Consider the following 13,251-nt stretch of genomic DNA (forward strand, 5'->3'; position numbering starts at 1 on the left):
CAGTCCAGTTTTCCTTTTTGGAATTATGGGATTTGTGGTTCTAAATTTAAAGTGAAACAGCTAAACTATACGTCCCAGATTCCGGTCCAGTCTGAGGAATAACAAACATGCCCCATTCCATTCGGAGATGTTCGTTCAGTCCTGTTTAAATTGTGCATTCTGGTACTTGTAGCCTCAGATTCCCCATTCTAAATCCAAGACTACAAACCAGGACTGGCCTAGCATCTCCAGACTGGAATCGGGCATGTTGGTATATATTGATATACGCACTAGGCCACTTATCTTCCCAGCTGTAGCTTATATAAGTGTTTTTTTAAGAGTCATATCTTACAAGTTACCCTATGTAATGTGTGACACCTCAAGACAGTGCTGGAGTTTCCCACTGCATGCTGGGATTTGCAGGCCCATACTTACAATGGGAAACATGAAACAAGGCCCTGCATGCAGTGAGACTAATTGTCACGCATGACACAGGGCAACTTGGCAGCTATGAAGGTTTGGGGTTCATAAGCTTAATTAATGAATACTTTTATAGCAATATCTTAAAAAGTACACAAATCACATAACAAACTAACCTGACCATATATAAATTGTTATAGAAACATGTCAAGCAAACATAATATGACTATAGCTTTATTTTCCCGATCCTGTATGGAATATTGCAGTAGCATCATGCTGAGTAGTTTGAGTTAAAAACATTTGATTTGGATTTTAAAATTGTATTCACAGTGAAAAAAGCAACAATGTAAGTTCATGTGCTTGAGTCATTTTTTCACACAACATGAAGCCGTATTCTCTGCTCCCATTTTAATGTATGTTCCAGTGTTTTTCTGCTGCTCCAAATCACTACCATATTAGTCTAGGCATCTAGGCTTGTTCTTTTATTCAACTGTTTAAGGACATGAACATGTCTTTGGCTCAGCAGTGGTAAGGCGTGTCATTTGTATTTGTATTTGTTTTATTTGTAACGCGCACCTTCAGGCCCGGAGGCATCAGGGCACAAAATGTAGACAAGGTTACATAAGCAGACAGTTACATATATTCAAAACAATAAACATTAGACAGTGCACAGTATTCAGGGCATACAACAATATACATATTTACAGAATGGGGCAGGCTCCTAGGAATATAAGAGGTCCAGAACTCAAGGCTGGTTGAAGAGCCAGGATTTGGTTTTGGATTTGAAGGCACTAAAGCATTCTTCAGATCTGATGGTGAGGGGGAGGGCGTTCCAAAGCTTGGATGCTAGGACGGGGAAGCGAGATCCACCTGCTTTTTGTAGTTTGAACCTAGGAATGGTTAGACAGTGGGTTTGGCCTGTTCTCTGTGGGCGGTTGGGTGCGTGGCGAGATAACCGGCTGCAGAGGTACGGTGGGGCTTGGTTGGCTAGGCATTTGTGGGTAAGGCCTAAAACTTTCCGTGAAATTCTCTGTTTGACCGGTAGCCAGTGTAGGTTGGATCTAGATTCCGAGATGTGGTGGTTACGCAGGATGTTTAGGGCTGCTCTAATGGCGTTATTCTGGGTGATTTGCAGTTTGTTCAGATTCTCTTGTCTAGTTCCAAGGTAGAGGGCGCTCCCATAGTCAATTTTGGCCATGATGAGAGTTCTGGCCATTATGACTTTGTTAGGGGTGGTCAGAAATGGTCTGCAAGCTGCAATAAGTTTGCAGGTGTATGCTGAGGAGGATCTGACTGCATTTGTTTGTCAAGATAGGGATAGGGTGGCGTCAAGATAGACGCCTAGAGTTTGGTGTCTTTCGAAACTTGGATGGTGTTGCCATCGATGATAAACGATTGGTAGGATGGCTCAAGTTTACTGAGGCGTTGCGTAGTGCCCAAGATGAGGAGCTCAGTCTTGTCATCGTTAAGGCATAACTGGTGTTGTGCCATCCAAGCTTGGATGACCAGGTAGACATCGTTCAGGGCTTTAGTGTCAGCCAGGTAGTCACCGGTGATGGGAATGAGTATCTGGGTGTCGTCAGCGTAATTTGTATAGGAGACATCCAGATAGTCAAGTACATCAAAGAGTGGCTTTGCAAAAACATTATAGAGCGTTGGCGACACACAAGAGCCCTGGGAGACGCCGGAGTGAATAGGGGAAGGATCTGCAGCTACAGATTGAGAGAAGACCCGCATAGATCTATTGCTCAAGAATGATTTGATCCAGGCCGTAGCTGATGGTGAGAAATGGGCGGCCGAATGAAGATGCTTGCATAAGATTTGGTGATTGACCAAATCGAAGGCCGCAGAAAGGTCGAGTAGTAGTAGCAAGGCAAGTTTGCCGTTGTCCTTTAGCACTTCAATTTGGGTTTTTAAGTCTAGTAGAGCTGTCTCTGTTCCGTGTCTAGGGCAGAAACCAGATTGTCTGAGACCTAGAAGATTATTAGCTTCCAAGTGTTCTTGGATTTGCAGGTATGTTGCACGGTCTAGGATTTTTAACAGGAACGGGACAGTAGTAATGAGTCGGTAGTTAGTAGGTATGCTAGGGTCGAGGGAGGATTTTTTGAGCAAGGGGATCACCCATGCATCCTTAAGGTTGTCAGGGACGGTTCCTGTTTTAAAGGAGGCGTTAATGAAGGATGGGATAAATGGGGCCAGATCATGGGCAGATTCCTTAATATTTAGGGCAGGGCAGGGATCACCCTGGCAGTTGGATGGTTTGATCCTCAGAATAATGTTTTCTACCTCTGCAGTGGTGAGCGGCGAGAAGGCAAATCATTTACAGTTGGGCAAGTCAGGGGAGAGGGCCCCTACCAAGGTAGGAGGCCGATTGTCCAGTTTTAGGCTATCTTGTTTGGCTGTGATTTTAGATTGAAGCATGGAGATTTTATTCAGTAACGCTGCCTGAATGTTAGCACACCATTTGCTATCTTTAATGCAGGTGTCAGGGGGGCTAACGGGGGTTTCAAGCTCTTTTAAGATCTTAAATAGTCCCTTAGAGTTGGAGTCAGCATGTAGGATGCGATTATTAAGGGATTCTTTTTTCGCCTCTATAATGGCTGCTTTATAGGTGAGCGAGGCCAGGAAAAAGCCATCTTTATGCGCGTCAGAAGGGTGGCTTTTCCAACGGTTTTCAGCACAGCGTTTGGTTTTGTGGAGTACTCTTAGCTGTGGGGTGAACTAAGAGTTCAAGTGTGCTCGTGGTTTGGCCTTCCTCAATTTGATGGGGGCTATAGAATCTATGGCTGTCAGCATGCTGCAGTTATAGATGTCAGCTAAGGCGGTAGGGTCATTACAAGAGTCAGTGGCTGCTTTAAGTGTAGGGAGTAGTAAAGGGAGGAGTTTCTCTTTGGTTATGACCTTTTTGTTTCTGGTCGGGAGAGCGGGCGCTATTACGGTTGGTATACGGGGGGTGGCTTCAATATTTTGGTATTTGTATTTTATTTATTTGTATAGCGCACCAGGCCCAGGGGCAACCGGGCGCTTCACTTAGTTACAACATAGGAAAAACAGATAGCACCATAATTACAAAGTTTACAAGTATAATACAGAATTTACAGGTATAATAATAGCAATGAGAGGACAAGCAGATTATATATACATGTACAAATTAAGCAGAGAACCCAGAGATTATAATGTGGTGGTCAGACCAGAGGCAGGGGGTAATGGCCAGGATATTGATATTGCAATTATAGCTGGCCAGCCAGTCCAGGGTCCTGCCTTTAGAATGTGTGGGCTCTTGGATGTGCAACGTGAAGCCAGAGTTGGAAATGGCGTTTTCCAGATCGAGTGCAATAGGATCTTTAGGGTCGCCGAGTCCCAAGTTGAGGTCTCCAAGGATGATGATTTGTGAGTTACTTTTGGCGTTGTCAAGGAGGAGGGTGGATATGTCGCCAACAAAGTAGGGTGCAGGTCCTGGGGGTCGGTAAATTAGGTGGAGGGTGGCTGTTTGGTTAGGTGTTAGTGCGAGTTTGACTGATAATAGCTCAGCTGACTCAAGTTTGGTGTTGGTCATTACTCTTATGTCCAGAGTGATTTTATGGTTGATGGTTAGGCTGCCACCTCTAGAGTGGGAAGCAGAGGTGTGGTCACATCTCATTATGCTAAAGCCAGGTGGTATGGCAAGGGACAGTGAAGGGCCGGATGCGGCGTGTAGCCAGGTTTCGGCAATGGCAATGAAATCAAGATCTGACGATGTTATAAGGTCTGCTATGTCTAAGGCGTGAGCTGGGAGGGATCTGGCGTTGATAAGGGCGCCTTTGATGACAGGCAGTATCACCTCTGTAGAGGGGGGGTTTGCTGTTGTTAAGTGCAGTGGGTGGGCGAGGGAGTGAGTGTTTTGTTTGCTTAGGGAGGTTACTGCGGGAAGGGCGTATGCGGAATCTGGTGCCTAATCTTTTATTTCTAAGAGATAAGGGGCACGGTTGGTTCGGAGTAGGTTTGCTAGCGAAGTGTTCTAACCAGAGTGCTGGGTCGTTAAGGTAGGGGTTGATGTCGGTATTAAGGTGTTGGAGGCCATGGTGGGTGTCATAGGGTCCATTGTGGAGGTCGCCATACGCAAAGTTTGTGGGAACGGACTAGGGAGTGACAAGGTGTCAGATGGCTGAGAGTGAGTCGGCCGTATCCGATGCGTGCGTGGCTGAATGAAGATTGTTGCTTCAGAGGGCAGAGAATGGAACAGTATAAGGAAGATCGCCCTAAGGAGCATGGTGGATGGACACCTAGGGGATATGCTTCGTAGCTATGGGCAGGTTCAAATTTTAGCTAGGGCAATGCACAATCAACAGTAGGGTATATGTGGACTAAGGTGTGTGGATTTGGTGCAGGTGGCAGTAAGCAGTGGCAGATGGCGAACAGTGGGAGAGTCTAATCCGTATTAAGAGTCTAAAAGTTATTACGTCCTATGGCATGGATTACAGATAGACATGCGGGTAGCAGTGTGGTCATAACATTATAAGCTCGATATGTGACCAAATAATCAGATCGTTAAGCGAGGTAAATAGGCATAGTAGCGAATAATCACCAGGTAAGCAACGGGCAATACAGTTGGCTAGTTATTGTGAGCCTGGGCATATTGAAACCATGCACAAGAAATCAGGAGAGCAAAGCCCTACTATTTACTCCCCTAGATCTTGAATGCTAGAAAGTCTTTGGGCAGCTGATCCTGCTACAGAGGAGCAAAGTCAGGGCTCTTCCAAGCCCTGAACAGGCTCTGTGAGGGACGCAGGACGCAGCCCAGGGGTGGACTGGTTCATAGGGAACTCTGGAGATTTCCCGTAAGGCCCCTCCACCCTGGGCCTCTTTTATGTGGTATTTCAAAATGTTTCCATAGGAAAAGGGTTGGGCTTCCTGAAAATGTGTAATACGGGGCCACTTTGAAAATAATTTCCAGGACCTCTTTTGGTTCCCAGTCCACCCCTGACGGATCCCATTAAATCGTGACCGCTACGTAAAGTATGGGCTGGTTGGTCACCCTAATTAAAACCGATAGGAGAGACCCATAGTAAATTTGACACACCCATGAAGCAAGTTATTTCGTAGAGTATATAACTCTTAACCTCTTCAATGTCCAAAGGCGGTAAAGTAAGACTTTTTCCCCGCATATGAGACCATCAAAATCAACGGAAATCAAAAAATGTTTGTATTGTGATAAGGTATATTGGCAGTGGGACCCCCCCCCGGAAGTGAATGAAAGTCATGATGAAGCTGTGTTGAGATACTAAGGGGAACTTGGTTTTGCTAGAAGACTGGACCATACCTGTGGAGAGGACTGAGATAAGAACCAGACTGGAGTGTGTTACTGGAGCTGGAATTTTCACTGTAAAAAGTACAGGAAGAGGACACACACATACACACACACACACACACGAGCATGGGCAACAGAAAATCAAACAAGTGAAAGATGGAAGCATGAATAGCATGCTAGACAAACCACCATGGAAGAAATAAAAAGTATGTTGGCTGTGTGAAACAAATACACCCTCAAATGAATGGGGCAGGGGGGACATGTACTCTGCTGCACACAGCTCCCTGTTTGATTTCCTTAGTAAATACACACCATTAAACCTCCTAGCTGCAAGGATTAGCAATCTAGACTCTCGGTCCCCTTGTGAGTCCACACCAAAGGTATACAATAAACTATGTATGAGTTTATTCATGCGCATAGTCCATCAATTTAGCTGCAGGAGCTCGTAATCAGCATTCAAATTCTTTAATAGGTGGTTCATACTATATATAACATGAATCACGTTCTTTTTCTCCAATGATTTTTTAATGGTGATTAGCTGTGTGATTGTGAGCATCATGTGCTTGCAGAGATCACCAAATCACATCGCAGTCATTGACCTTACAATGGGACCCAGCTTCTGTATGGGGAAGGAGAGCTAATGTTGTGTTTACTAATGGTTCTATGATATGATATTATAGGTTATTTATAACGTGCTTAATACCCAGAGGTTTCTAAGTGCGGACCCGGGATCGAACCTGTGTTGCTCCATGTTGTCTTGTTTCCAAGGTGAGCACGTTGCTGCTGAGCTATCTGCCCGGGACTAAAGCAATGTGAAGCAATATGAAGCAATGATTTACTTTCACCTTTGTTAAAGCATAGGTTACCACACTGGAACAGATACAAATCACAAGTAAACACAGATTGAAATGGCTTCATTAAGCAGGGAAAAACTGGACGGGAAACTAGGACAGAATTTGAAGGAAAGGCTGAGCTTGCTCTTGGAGCCAGTGACTGAGAAGACAATGGAACCTCTGTCAGAGAATGGAGAAATACAGGCAGAGAAGGAAAGAAAGGAACATGTGGGAAACAAGTTTAGACAGCACAGCTATCTCTGGAACTAACACTGATAAACAGAGAGAATTATAGTGGACTTTTGTAGTATCACAGATACATTAAATGGCACTGGAAACTGTTAGCAATCTATCACAGAGCCAGGGTATTCGCAACAGCCAAGGGAAAGCAGGACACTGTCACAATAACGGGAAGCTGGAGCTTAGCTATTGTTGTGGTGAGTCTGTGGTAGATATTCCCAGCAGAACAAAGGGATCAGCATCACACCTCTTGTCAAAAAAGCCGGCCTGGATCCAAAGGACCCTGCTAACCTGCGCCCCTGCTAACCTGCGCCCAATTACAAATTCCAACTTTGTTCTTAAATTACTGGACAAGGTCGCAACGCAGCAACTACAGAAATTTGTAGAGAATCAGGAAGCCTTGCACCAGCAACAATCTGGCTTCAGAGCATCTCATAGCACTGAAACAGCCATGCTGTACCTACAGAATCAGATGTTGAGCTTGCTTGACAAAAATAAGTTAGGGATGCTGATGCTTCTTGATTTAAGCGCTGCCTTCGATCTGGTAGATCATCAACTCCTCATCAAGGCACTCATTGAGAACGTGGGCTGCTCCGAAGGAGCTATTGACTGGTTATTGTCATTTCTATCGAACCGCCAAGCCAGAGTCCACTGGGGCAGCAAACTTTTCTGATCCCTGCGATATCCTCTTCGGAGTGCCCCAAGGGGCCAGTTTGTCACCAATGCTGTTCAACATATACATGCGCACTTTGTACAGCATACTGGTGAATGCAGGCGTGTCGTTTACGAATTACGCAGATGACACTCAACTTATTTTGGAACTGGGGGGCAGCCAGCACGCCGCTGACAGCGAAGTGATTGCAAGGGTTTATAAGACAATAGACGATTGGATGCAGGCTAACTGGATGTGCCTGAATGATTCAAAAACCGAACTAATGCTGTTTGGTTCCAGTCGTCAGTTGGCTAATCTAGGGGCAGAGTACAAATCCTTCCAAATTAAGGAAGCCATCATCTCGGTGGCCCCTAAAGTGAAAACCTTGGGCATGATGGTTAACTCTGCGGTAGATTCTCATGCCCAGACCAGCTATCTCCAAAAAAACACGGCTTATTATCTCAGGCTAATGAGATATATCAAGCCCTTCCTAAATGAATGTAACCTGGCGACCATTGCCAGAGCTATTATTTTATCACGGCTCGACTATGGCAATGCACTGCTGTTAGGGGCCTCGTCTAAGGACTTAGCGAGATGTCAGGTGATCCAGAACAGTGCGGTTAGGCTAGTAAAAAATCTGAAGAAGAAAGATCATGTCACCCCCGATAGGATTTCCCTTCATTGGCTAAGAGTAGAGGAACGTATAAAGTTTAAGGCTCTTTCTTTGGTCCACAAGTGCCTCTATGGTAAAGCACCAGAGTATTTGAAAAACAGCCTAGTCCTCTACACACCCAGGAGAAGACTACGATCGGAAGGAAAGTGCCTCATGGTCGTACCCAATTTCAAGCTGAAATCGGGGTTGGGTAGATCTTTTCTGGTACTGGCACCTAAATTGTGGAACAGCCTTCCCGATTCACTGAGGTCAGAAGCAAACCACCTTGTATTTAGGAAATGGCTCCCAGATGAAAGCAACTGACAGAGGACTAAGCTGTAGTAATTTAAGACTCCACCTCCTTACCATGATCTTTGCATGGTTTGAGCCAAGATAAAGCTGCAAACACTGAAAGGGATTGTGGAATGGAGTTGGTGTGAGGTTTTGCGCGGGTCCTCGTACCGACCAAGAGGAAGGTATCACGCGGGAGCCAAGAGCGGATTCAACTGCTCTTTATTTCAACACGGCGGGAACTGCCGAATTCCCTTTCCCCCGACCCTAGCCCAACGTCACTTCCCCTCACTGGGGAAATAAGACCGCAACGGTGGTCTGCCCACACAACAATGTGGGCGGGCTGCATGCCCTGAGGGACGACCTGACATCTCCCTCCTTTTTAACAAGTAAGACACTTGCCGCTCCTCACTCCTCACTCCATCTCTTCTATAAGTCTGTGGGGTTTTATACAGCTTCTCTGGGGTCGACCGTGGTTGCACGGTGTCCTCTCGGTCTGGCCCTGTGATGTCAGATTGTCCTCCCTTTCCGATGCCTCACACTCTCCTAGGTAGGGGGTGGCTTGACTGAGGTCATCGTCACTGTACCCAGCTCCGTCCTGCACGTACTCCATGTGGCTCCTCTGTGGTTTGAAGTACGATACATTCTGAGTGACTGAGGATTGGTCGGTTCTCTGGGCCGTGATCATCGTCCCTTTTCTTTGTGTGACTATCAGCGGTTCTTGTGCGAACGTGGCGTCCTCCTTTCTTTGTTTGGGTTGCCGCAACCACACTTGGTCTCCAGGTTCAATGTTCGACTCCTGTGCTTTTCTTTTGTGGTCCATGGTCTCTTTCATTTTGGCCTTCGCTGTGTCATCTTTGTCTCTGGCCTCGTGTTCGAGTGGGGTTGCCTCTGCCGAGTGTGTGTCTTCCGGCAGTCGCGTCTGAATCAGTCTTCGGAACATCAGGTCAGCTGGGCATATGCCCGTCGTGCTGTGAGGTTTGTGACGATAGTCCCTGAGGAACTGATAGAGTGCTTGTTCGAAAGGTTTGTTGAGTATGGCCGCTATTTGTAATGTCCTTTTGATGTTGGCCATGAATCTCTCGACCATGCCGTTTGCCTGTGGCCATCGTGGTGTTATTCTCCGGTGTTGGAACCCCATGTATTTTGAAAAGTTCTCAAAGTCCCTACTCATGAATGGTGCTCCATTGTCGGACTTTATGACCCTGGGTATTCCGTATGTAGACAGCATGCGGTCCAGTACTGGGATGACGCTGGAGGCTGCGGTGCTGTCAATGATTTGTGCCTCTGGAAATCTTGAGTGCTCGTCTATTAACACCAACACGTATGTGCCATCTCTCAGGGGTCCAAAGAAATCCACTGCAAGTTCCTCCCACACATTTCCCGGTAGTGGTGACATGTGAAGTGGGTTCGGGTGTGGAGGCGGTGCTACTTGCGCACACGTCGTACATTGGCCTATCATCTCTTCTACCATCGCGTCCAGCCTGGGGAACCACACCTTTTGCCTTAGTAGTCGCTTGGTAGCGACCACTCCTCTGTGGCTTTCATGTGCTACTTGGATCGTTCTGGTGCGTAACGATTTCGGGAGGAGTACTTTGCACCCTTTTAGTATTACATGGTTGTCGACGATGGAGAGTTTGTCTCGGACCTGGTCTATGTGTTTGATGTCCTCTTGAATCCCCTACGGTTCCTGTCTCGCTTATTGACGCATGTGCACTCTTCTGTCTTCTTGCATGCAGTGACGTACGATTCGTAATGCCGGGTCCTGCTCCGAGCGTGTGATTATGTCCGCCCACCCCACGGGCAAGGGTTGCAAGTGGTGGACAACATAGTTGAGGTATTCATCGGCGATGGATGGTTGAGGGTTGGCAGGGCCGGTTGGGTGGCGAGACAGATAGTCAGCTGGGTTGTCTTCTTTTCCCGGGCGGTGCTTAGTGACGAATTTGTAGTCCTGCAGACGTAGACCCCATCGGGCTATCCTCGGTAGCATTCTTGATTTGGGGTCTCCGTAAATTGTGAGTAAGGCCTGGTGATCCGTTATGATGGTGAACTCCTTGCCGTATAAGAACAGGTGGAAGTACTCGCATGCCCATACCACCGCCTGGCTTTCCTTTTCGGCCTGGGAGTACGCTTGTTCTGTGGGGGTCAGGCTCCTGCTGGCATATGCTACAATGTATACGTTTGTGGGTTCATGCAGATCAACTTGCGTTAGTATGGCACCCAGGCCGACGGGGCTGGCGTCAACGATTACTTCGGTGTGTCTTTTGGTGTCGAAGTAGGCCATGTCCTCCGCTTTTGTAATGGCGTACCGTATCGCCTCAAATGCCCTCTGGCAGTCTGTGGACCATGTGTAGGGTTGGTCTTTTCACGTCAGTAGGTGCAAAGGGTTGCTGATTGTTGCGTAGTCCTTTAGGTACCTGGAGCAGTAGCTGGCCAGCCCTAGGAAAGACCGGAGCTCCGTCGTGGTCGTGGCTGAGTTGAGCGCTGCTACTTTATCCGGGTCTGGCCGCATTCCTTTGCTGGAGAAGATGTGGCCGAAGAACCGTAATGAGCCTTTGCCAAATTCGCATTTTGACTTGTTCAGAGTTAATCTAGCCGCTTGTAACGCTTCACACACTCTGTGAAGAGCTGTGTCGTGCTCTTCCTTAGTCTTTCCAAATACCAGGACATCATCTGAATAGTTCAGGCAGTTTGGCACATGCCTGATAACTCGGTGTATTTCCTCTTGAAAGATTTCGGCTGCGGAGGATATCCCGAAGCTGAGCCTCTTATATTGGAATAGGCCCAGGTGTGTGACGAATGTCGTGATATACCTGGATTTGGGTGCAATCTCAATTTGATGATAGCCTTTTGTGAGGTCCAATTTGGAGAAAACCTGCGCCCCGTGGAGGAGGTGGATCATATCAGTGATCCTGGGCGCCTGATGTCTCTCCCTTTCGATTGCGGCGTTGACTCTCCTCATATCTACGCACAGGCGTATTGACCCGTCGGGTGACATTTTGGGGACGGGGACAATAGGGGATACCCATGGGCTGGGCCCTGAGACTGGTTCGATGACATTGAGTTTAATGAGCTTGTCTAGTTCTTCTTCGACTTGGTGTTGTATGTTCACAGGTATCCCGCGATAGTGCTGAGCGACGGGCAGTATATCCGGTTTTATGTGCAGCTGTACCTTTCTGTGTTTCAGTTTTCCCAGACCTTTGAACAGATTTGGAAAAAGTTTGTTCTATTGCGTCTGGTCTGGCAAAGTATTTGTGGGCCATGAGTTGGTACAGTATGTGCACCAGACCCATCTCAACAGCGGTCTTAAAGCTGAGGATGCATCCGCTGTTGGCTTCTGTCTTCAGAATATGTAGGGGAATCTTTGCCGCGTGTGATTCGTGGACGCACCATGCAGAGATGGTCCCTTTGCAGGGTAGTGGGGTTGTAGCTCCGTATGGATATATGTCCACTGTTGCCTTTCGGATTTTTGGTGGGTTGGTGAGTGAGTTGTACGCTTGTTCGCTTATTATGTTAACTGTCGCCCCTGTGTCAATGAGAAACTCCAGAGGCGTGTTGTTGACTTGTAGTGTGAGTGTTGGACTGTGTTAGGTGGCCGCGGCGTTATTGAGTGCCCACACATACCCTTTCTTCCGTTGGTCGTCCTCTGATGACTGGGATTCACTGCCTGACGGGGATCGCATTTCCAAGTATCGGACGAATCTCCTCCTTTGAGATCGTCTAGAGCCGTCAGTTGGCTTCCGGTCAGCCCTGGCGTACGAGCTCCTCCGGGTTCTGTCTTCTCTCCGGGGTCCCATCTGCTCTTCTTCTCCTCTTCCGGCGGGTGGGCTGTGTCGCAAACTTCTCCTCCTCTCCTGTTGCCTCGGTCTGCTGGGCCCGGGTCCGGGTGCATTCTTGCAGACTGCTCTGTAGTGGTCCATTCCGCCGTAGGTGGCGCATTTTTGTCCCACTGCCGGGCAGTCGCCCACGTGTGGATATTCGTACCCACATTGGTAGCACGTGGCGTCTGTGTGTTTCCCGCCTTGTGAGGGAGCCGCATATAGTTTGTTAATCGTATCCGCGTTGGGTGTCGGATGCTGAATGGTGACCTTGCCCAGGCTGTCTAGTTGTGACTCAACTGCCGCTTCCATTCTGGCAAGAGCGAGGATTTCCTCGAGGGACCTTTGCTTCTGGAGCAGTTGTTTTCTAAAAGGTTGTGAAATGCAGCCAGTTATGACTTGGGATCTTAGTGCTTCCTCGTTGGAGTATTTGTGGAACTCACAGTATTTGAGCTTGATGAGTAGGCGCATCACAAAATTGTCTAGCGATTCCCCTTTTTCCTGTCTTGTGGTATGGAACACATGGCGCTCATAGTCGATGTTAGTATGTGGTGTGAAGTATTCCGATAGCTTCCCATGAAGTTCTCCGTAAGTGACAGTGTCTACATTCATCAGCTCGCCTGCTATGTCCCTGACAGCAGGGCCTACTGTCATGAATAGGGTGTTTTTTAGCATTGCGTCATCGGTTAGGCCGATTGCCCCCGTATAAAATTTAAAATCCCTGAGCCATATGACCCATCTGGGTCCTAGATTGGAGGTGTCTCTGACATCGAACGGGCCCGGTATGGGTAGGTTTTGGGAAGCTGTACCTGATCTTTGTGCCTGTTGGGGATCACCCGCCACGGCTCCCGATCCGCCTGACGAGGATGCTGCTGGGCTAGTTGGAGCGGATATGTCCGCGGTGGCAGGTGTACTCCGGTTGAGGCGTGGTGTATCTGTGGAGCCTTATGCTGTTGTTGTGTTGCAGTCACACAGCACATGCTGCTCCTACGTGGAGCGCGTGCTTTATAGTGGCCGCGAGGGCCCTGCGTCGCCTTGATGGGCTGTGGTATGCCCCTTGTATCCTCACGAGTATTGCC

The sequence above is a fragment of the Ambystoma mexicanum genome, chromosome 13 (assembly GCF_040938575.1).
Source record: "Ambystoma mexicanum isolate Mex_15411 chromosome 13, UKY_AmexF1_1, whole genome shotgun sequence".
In the NCBI taxonomy this organism is placed as follows: domain Eukaryota; kingdom Metazoa; phylum Chordata; class Amphibia; order Caudata; family Ambystomatidae; genus Ambystoma; species Ambystoma mexicanum.